At 43.0% G+C, this 8,948-nt stretch overlaps 1 non-coding gene across 1 annotated transcript; it reads right to left on the reverse strand.

Moving 5' to 3' along the window:
- Positions 1–1,910: 1,910 nt before the first annotated feature.
- Positions 1,911–2,035, reverse strand: LOC132540636 (small nucleolar RNA SNORA33). Its single transcript, XR_009551826.1, has one exon. It is a non-coding gene; the product is annotated as a small nucleolar RNA SNORA33 (small nucleolar RNA).
- Between the last annotated feature and the right edge of the window lie 6,913 nt (positions 2,036–8,948).

Below are 8,948 nucleotides of genomic sequence, written 5' to 3' on the forward strand. Positions count from 1 at the left end.
TTCTACCTCCGTTTGAACAAAGACACCCCACAAAGGACTCATTTCCCTTTATTCAAATAAGCCATAGGCTTCTGGTGTGTTCTTCAAACTCCTCAGGCAGAACTGGAGCAAGTGGTAACTTGAATCCACTTGTCAGGTTGTCGGGATTTGAGAAGATTAATAAATATTTGACTTAGCATTACTTAAGGAATCTCTTTTCCTTTCAGTTTGGTGTTTCGTTTCCAGTAGCACATAATTGTGTCAGAGAAGTGACTCTGTTCTTTTGGCAGGAACTCTCTGTCACAATCGAAGGGGAACATGAAGGACAATTTGAATGTCACTCTAGGCAATGCCTCAACATGACTTCCTCAGAGACCTGACTGAATGTCTCTGGGGGCACGGAGATTGAAGTTCCTTGATTCTAATGATTATGTTGCAACCGGTTCACTGTGGCATCACAGCTTAGTTACATGAACACAATTTTTTTTTTTCCTCCAAGGTTATCGTTGGGGCTCGATGCCTACACTTGAATTCACTGCTCCTGGAGGCCATTTTTTTCCGTTTTGTTGTCCTTGTTGGATAGGACAGAGAGAAATTGAGAGAGGCTGGGAAGATAGAGAGGGGGAGAGAAAGATAGATAGCTGCAAACTTGCTTCACTGTTTGCGAAGCAACCCCCCTGCAGGTGGGGAGCTAGGGGCTCAAGCCAGGATCCTTACACTGACTGTGTGTGCTTAACCCACTGTGCTACTGTCCAGCTCCCTCAACACAAATTCTCAATCTTAAATGTACTGAAAGCGAGCATTTAACTCTCCTTTACAAAGCTTATTCTGGGGGCAGGCAGTGGCACACCTGATTAAGTGCTCACACTACAAAGCTTATTCTGAGAAAAATGTTTTTTTTTTTTTTGCTTAAATGTTGGTTTGGGAGTTAAGAAGTCTCCCTAATAAATATATACCATGCCTTAAGTTCCTACAAGTCACATATGCTTTTTTTTTTACTAAAAAATTAACAAATATTTTAATTAGTTAATTAATTAATTTGTTGATAGAGATAAAGAGAGAAAGATTAAGAGGGAAGAAGGGATAGAGAGAAAGAGACAAAGAGAGCAACTTTGGCCCTGCTTCACCACTTGTGAAGCTCCCCTAGTGCAGGTGGGGACCAGGAGCCTGAACCCATGCCCTTGCACACAGTAATATGTGTGCCACCACCTGGAGCCCACATGTACTTTTAGTACCTATTGATCTCTCAGTAGCGAGAAACAGATAACAAATAAATTGATAAGGAGAATTAGTTTCTAACAATAGCTTAAACTTGAGAGGTTACTGCTTTGGGAAAAGATTAACCCAGAGCCCAAGTGAAATAAATCAACCCAAGTTTCTTGCTTTCCCTTCTAGTTCCATTACCTGAGGGTTAGTTTTGAGAAGTTTCTGGATCTCTGTACTTCCAGATTCAAGTCTAGTACACTACTCATCTTCTTAGTAGATTAGTAAAATGCCCAAATGTAGGCAAGGGAGATAGGCATAGTGGTTATACAAAAAGACAAAGACTTCCATGCCAGAGGCTCCCAGGTCCCAGGTTCAATCCCCAGCACCACAATAAGCAAGAGCTGAATAGCGCTCTGGTATCTTCCTCTATATCTTTTTCTCAGTGAAATAAAATATAAAAATAAATACTGCTGGGGAAATGACATAATGGCTATGCAAAATACATTAATAACTGAGGCTCCAAAGTCCCAGGTTCAACCTCAGCACCACCGTAAACAAGAGCTGAGCAGTGCTCTGGTAAAAGAAAAACAAACAAACAAAATACTCAAATGTAGTTTCTTCCTCTTTCTTTCTTTCTTTCTTTCTTTCTTTCTTTCTTTCTCTTATTCTCTCTTTCTTTCTTTCTTTCTTTCTTTCTTCCTTTCTTTCTTTCTTTCTTCCTTTTTTCATATAGCCACTCTCAGGGACCTTAATGATCCCAACGTCATTAAGGCTTGTAACATGGCATTGCTATCGCCAGTTATAAAACAATTTCTGCAAACAGAATCAAGTAAGCAGTCAAATGTAGTTTCAATAGCTCCCTTGTTGCTCTGACATCAGTGCTGTCTCCTAAACCAAAGGAGAAGGACATGGGTGGGGTCATGACACCATGACAGGAAGGTCTGACACTGCTCTCTCTCTCTCTCAACCTCTCTCTCTCTCTCTCTTTCTCTCTCAATCTCTCTCTTTCTCTTTCTGAAACAAGTTGACTCAAGAGTTTCAAATCTCAAGTGCACAAGTGCTCTGCAAATAAAAGAGAGAAATAAAAGGTTAAAAGAACTTCACCTTGATGTCCACAAGTGTTTTGCAAAACCACATTTTTATTTCTAATTTTACTTCTGCCAGATAGTCACAGTATGGTGGATTCATCCGCAAAGTAGTCTGGTGCTATTAAAGATAGTCAGTTATTATGTACAAAGTTTCACTTTGGTACCTGTGTTTATTTATTTATGTGTTTGTTTACTTAGTAGAGACAGAGAAACTGAGACGGAAGGGAGAGATAGTGAAGGGGGAGAGGAAGAGAGATACCTGCTGCACTGCTTCACAACTGGTGAAGCTTCCCCTCTGCAGGTGAGGGACTGAGGCTTGAACCCTGGTCCCTGAACATGGTAACATGTGCGCTCAACCAGGAGTGACACCACTAGGCCCCTGGCTCTAGCTACTGAACTGGGAGCTTCAGATTTGCAAGTCCTGCACTCTCCCAGCAGAATAATTTCCCATGACTGCAACCACAGAGACTTTAAAATAGTTTTGCTGGAACCACAAAGCTTCTCTCTCTCTCTCTTTTTAGTGTATTTTTAAAATATTTATTTATTTATTGGATAGACACAGCCAGAAATTGAGAGGGAAGGGGGTGATAGACAGGGAGAGAGACAGAGAGACACCTGCAGCCCTGCTTCACTACCTACAGAGCTTTCCCTCTGCAGGTGGGGACTGGGGACTCAAACCTGGGTCCTTGCTCACTATAACATGTGTGCTCAACCAGGTGTGCCACCTCCTGGCCCTTCTCTTTCTTTTTTTCTTCCTTTCCTTTCCTTCTTCTTCTCCTTCTCCTTCTCCTTCTCCTTCTCCTCCTCCTCCTTCTTCTTCATTTATTTATTTTTTGCAGAAGAGAACCCACTTTAGACTCAAGGTTCCAGATTCCACCCTTTGTCACACATGTGGGTTTTACAGAAGAGGGAAGAGGCAGGAAGTGCTCATATATTTTAGATGTACCCACTCTGTGAGCAGGAAGCAGCAAGAGAGATGACAGCTGATTAAGGCCTCTCCCCAGGCTCCCTCTGAGAAAGCAGTCTTTAGAAATGTGAGCCCAGGACCCAGGCTCTGGCTGTGCCTGGCCTGTTTACAATGCATTCTGAAATAGCCAAATCAAGTTGTTACACATCTAAGGTTATCATCTATGAAAAGGAGGTTAAAGAGCAGGCCTGTGGCACACCCGGTTGAGCACATGGGTTAGCATGTGCAAGGAAGGACCTGGTTTCAAGCCCCCATCCCACCTGCAAGGGGGGGGGGCAGCTTTCTCTCTGTAGGTGGGGGCTTGAACCCAGGTCCTTGAGCATTGTAATGGGTGTGTTCAACTGGGTGTGCCACCACCTGTCCCCTTTATATTTTCTTTTTAAAATTTATTTATTAGATAAAGACAAAGAAATCGAGGCAAGTAAGAGATAAAGGAGAGATAGAGACAACACCTGCTCCACCGCCTATAAAGCTTCCCCCCTGCAGGTGAAGACCAGGGTCTTGAATGTGGGTCCTTGCACCTGGTAACGTGCATTCAACTGGGTGTACCACTGTCTGGCCCTGTGTTTATTTATTTGTTTTTTTTTTCCTAGACTCAGTCCAGAGATATGGGGATCTGCTTCTCATAGTGGTAATGTTTCAATCTTCTCTGACTGCAGTTGGGAATCTGAATTAACAGCCTGCCTGTCTGGAGGGTAATGACCTTGTCTTGGAGCTTTTGCAGGGATCTTGACTATCCCAACTTTCAGGACCATGTTAGTGGGTAAAAGACCCTTAGAGTTCAGGCCAGAAGCCCAAGGACTGGAACTGACAATGGTCTTGCTTGTACTAGCTGCAACCTTGGCTTTGGTTTACAGATTGCCAGTAACCACATACCTCCTTGCCTTCTTGTTCCTAGCCCAAGTGCCTTATAATGGTGTTTCCCTCCCAGTTTCTCAGAAAGTCTATTGTCTGTTTCCTCCAGTAACTAGGTTTTGCCTGGCCTTGACTCCCAAATTCCTGTGCCTGACTCATCCACATGCATTTCACCCCTCCATGGCCTGAAATTGCTCAGGTGTAAGAGTGCCAACATTTTCATTAGAGGGTATATACTTTGCTTAACCTTAATCTTTGCTTTCTGGCCCCACCTCCATTTTTTAAATCTTTATTTATTTATTGGCTAGAGAGAGCCAGAAATGGAGAGAGAAAGGGGAGATAGAGAGGGAGAGACACAGAGACACACCTGCAGCCCTGCTTCACCACTTGCAAAGCTTTCCCCCTTAAAGGTGGTTCGAATCCCACCCCATTTGTTGCCTAAGATGGAACCCAGGGCCTCACATAGGAAGCATGAACTCTACTACTTGCACTCAGCCCTAGCCTCAAGTTGTGGGTAAGCAGATAATTCTACATCTCAGTTGTTGGTTTATTGAATGGGCTGAATTTCACCAAAGGCAACTCATTAACTTGCTAATATTGAATTATGTCACTGGAGGGCCAGCAAAATAATGCTCTTGGATAGTGTGCTGCCTTGCCATATGTACTACCCAAGGTCAAGTCCAACCCTTACAACATTGAAGGAAGCTCAAAATGGCAACATTGCAGCATTCAGAAGCAGAGTGGGGAGCAAGGTCTCCTTAGATAGCCTTCTCATCTAATTAAATTAATTCATGTATTTAACGTGACCTTCATTTCACTGCTCTAGGCTTTTTGTTGTTGTTGTGTCTATCTTTCTTTCTCCTTCTCTGTCTTCCCCTCCTCTCTCCATTTCTCTCTGTCCTATCCAACAATGACGACATCAACAACAACAGCTGTAACTACAACAACAATTAAAAAACAACAAAGGCAACAAAAGGGAAAATAAATAAATAAATAATCAAGAATATATTCTTAGCTTTGAGAAATGCACAGTGTAGTGTTCTGGGAGGTGGCATAGTACATAAAGGCTTGGACTCTCAAGCATGAGGTCTCACTCTCTCACTCTGCCTACCGGAAAGCCTTGAATTCTCTCTCTCTCTCTCTGTCTCTCTCTCTCTGTCCCAGAGCACTGGTCAGCTCTGGCTTATGGTGGGTGTGGGGAACTGAACCTGGGACTTCAGAGTTTCAGGCATGAGAGTCTCTTTGCATAACCATTATGCTATCTACTCCCTCAAAAGAAAAATATGATCACGGGGTATTTTTGCTGATTTTATTTTGACATGTTATCTGCTCTTTTCCTAAGCCAAGAGACATTTCATATCTTATGGAGTTTGTTCCTCCCTGGTCTTTTTGTTTTTTTTTCCTAGAACTCTGCTTAACTCTGGCTTGTGGAGTGTGCTGGTGTTGGGAATTGAACCTGAGCCTTTTGGTGCCTCCAGCTGAATGGTTCCCTTTTTTTGTTTTTAAATCACCATGATGCTATCTCCCCAGCCCTCCTCCTTGAAAACATTTCTAGGATTAAACCTTATGAGAAATGTGGACTTGTTTTCTTTTCTTCTTCTTTTTTGTAAAGATAAATCTTTACCTATTTCTTACGTTGTTGTTGCAATTCCCAGACTCCTTGTTTCTTGAGTGAATCTTGGCAATTCATATTCTTCTAGAAAGTCATTCTCACGGTGTAGATTTTTTTAAAAAATTAGAATAACAGTGCATATAGCATTAATTTTTTTTTAATTTCTACATCCTGTTTTCATTTTTAATGTTATTGTGTCTTTTACCTTCTTTTTTCTGGATCATACTTGCCAAAGGCATTCTTTGTTTTGATCTTGTAAAACACAGAATTTAAGTGTATTGTTTTTTGGTTTTCTGTTTCACCTTATCTATTTTATCTTTATTAATTCCTTCCTTCTAGTTTCTGTAATGCTTTTTTCCCCCTAGTTTCCAGAGTTGAAGGCTAGGTTCACTTATTTGCAGCTTTTCTTGTTTTCTAACGCTTGGATTTAACATGAATTTCTCTCTCAGAAACAATTTTGTTATGACTCAGAGTTTGAAGAGCTTTGTTCTCATTGCCACTGATTTCTAAATAATGGCATCACCCTGCCCAGTGAGAGAATTGGACCTACTTACCCCACTGCTGTGAGACCTGGCCATTCAGCTTTGTTTAACCAAGAGTGGATGGAAGTGAAAGCTGCAGTTTTAAGAGTCCACAGAGAGCTTCCTTGTCTTTCTTTCCTTCTGCCTGGAGACCAGCAATGTCCTGTATACTGGATGACAAGAAGGATGGCAGCTAGTGGGGTGAGGTGGTGTGAATGGGAACTTTTTTGTCTTCAACTCCTGGCATAGCTGCAATGCTACACTAAGCATTTTTCTTTTGCAGGAGTAGATAGCATAATGGTTATGCAAAGAGACTCTCATGCCTGAAACTCTGAAGTCCCAGATTCAGTTCCCCACACCACCATAAGCCAGAGCTGACCAGTGCTCTGGGAAAGAGAGAGAGAGACACAGAGAGAGAGAGAGACAGAGAGAGAGAGAGAATTCAAGGCTTTCCGGTAGGCAGAGTGAGAGAGTGAGACCTCATTCTTGAGAGTCCAAGCCTTTATGTACTATGCCACCTCCCAGAACACTACACTGTGCATTTCTCAAAGCTAAGAATATATTCTTGATTATTTATTTATTTATTTTCCCTTTTGTTGCCTTTGTTGTTTTTTAATTGTTGTTGTAGTTACAGCTGTTGTTGTTGATGTCGTCATTGTTGGATAGGACAGAGAGAAATGGAGAGAGGAGGGGAAGACAGAGAAAGGGAGAGAAAGACAGACACCTGCTGACCTGCTTCACCACCTGTGAGCAACTCCCCTGCAGGTGGGGAGCCGGGGGCTCGAACCGGGATCCTTCTGCCAGTCCTTGTGCTTTGTGCCATGTGCACTTAACCTGCTGTGCTACCGCTGGACTCCCAGAATATATTCTTATCAAGGCAGAGGGAGAGGGAAAGGAGGAGAGGTCTCTGGGGGATTGAGTAATGGAACTCAGTATTGCAGGCTCAAGGTTCTGGGTTCAATCACTGGGGGCTTGAACCGGGATCCTTATGCCGGTCCTTGTGCTTTGCACCTGTGCTTAACCTGCTGCACTACTGCCCAACTCCATTAAAATCTCTTTTAATCCAGACTAGTTCCTCACCTTATTATATAGGTCTACTGACAAGCTCCAGGTAATTGTCTGTCGGGAAATTGTGAGGATGTGGTAGAGCCTGGCAGGGTTTGACCTGAGGGGTGCATCTATCCTGTCAGTCTCTCTCTCTACTGAGAGGTTGAGCAAGGAGGGACAGGAGTAACTCCAAAGGTTTGCCTCGTCTTATCAGACTCCCTGCGTCACAAACATCCTGCATTCCTGATACTATGGCCATTAGATAAAAAGAAAGGGGGAGATGTCGGGAAATTGTGAGGATGTGGTAGAGCTCGGCAGGGCTCACAAAGCACCCTGCATTCCTGATACTATGGCCTATCTATATAATCATTGTTTTGCCTGAAAGATCCTCACTCATTCCATTCCTTTGATCTATCTTCTTTCTACCCTCAAGACCCTCCCTGCATTCAGGGTATTATTAATCCTACCAGTTAAAGCCCTCACAACAGTTGCTAAGGAAGTTCCTACCTTTCCAGTCCCATTTTGTCTTTCTCTGCCCCTTTCCTAGCCATTTTCCATTTCCAACTTGCCACTTCTGGATCTGTCCTTTAAAAGCCTTGGCTCTCTGATCAATAAAGATATTGCATTGTCTCGCCGCCACGTGTTTGGTTCCTGAGTCATCTCCCTCACGTTGCTGAGTGAGTAGCAGCCCAGGCTGGCTCCAGTTGAGTTCTCTCCAACCCAGAGAGTATGTGCCCGGGAAGAGGCACCCCCACACTAGCTGGGCAATTGTCCAAGAGAATAAAAGAATGTTCCTTTTTTTTTTGTTTTTGCCTTCAGGGTTATTGCTGGAGTGATTGCACCACAAATCCATTGCTCCTGGAGGCTATTTTTTCACCTTTTTCTTCCTTTTCTTGTTTTTTTTTTGTTGCTGTGGTTATTATTATTGTTATTATTGATGTTGTTGTTGTTGGATAGGACAGAGAGAAATGGAGAGAGGAGGGGAAGACAGAGAGGGGGAGAATCGATGTGAAGCAGTGCCTCTGCAGGTGGGGAGTCAGGGGCTCGAACTGTGATCTTTAGGCCAGTCCTTGTGCTTCATGCCACGTGCGCTTAACCTGACTCCCAAGAATGTTCCATTTTTAGATTTGTTTTCTCTCCTATGTTGTTATTGATCCCATTTTATTTTATTGTATTGACAGACAGAGAGAGAGAGTTTTACACAAGGCAGAGAGAAGAGAGAAACCAGAGCACCACTTTGGTATGTTCAGTGATGGGGATTAAACTAGGAAGAGTCTTTTTAAAGAAATATAATATATATATATATATATTTTTTTTATATATTATGGGATAGAAACTGAGAGGGAAGAGATAGACAGTGAAAGAGACAGAGAGATATCTGCAACACTGCTTCACCACTCTGAAGCTTTTCCCCAGCAATTGGGGACCAGGGGTTCAAACTTGGGTCCTTGCACACTGTAATATGTGAGCTTAACCAGGTGCACCCCTGGAAGAGTCCTTTCATTTAAAAATGTTTTAAAATTATAAAGAAATTGGTCTGGGGTGGTGGTATACCGGTTGAGCGCACATGACAGTGCACAAGGACCCAGGTTCGAGCCCCCCAGTCCCCACCTGCAGGAGCAAAGCTTTGCAACTGGTGAAGCAATGTTGCAGGTGTCTCTCTGTCTCTCCCT

Source organism: Erinaceus europaeus, chromosome 9 (assembly GCF_950295315.1).
Source record: "Erinaceus europaeus chromosome 9, mEriEur2.1, whole genome shotgun sequence".
Taxonomy (NCBI): Eukaryota; Metazoa; Chordata; class Mammalia; order Eulipotyphla; family Erinaceidae; genus Erinaceus; species Erinaceus europaeus.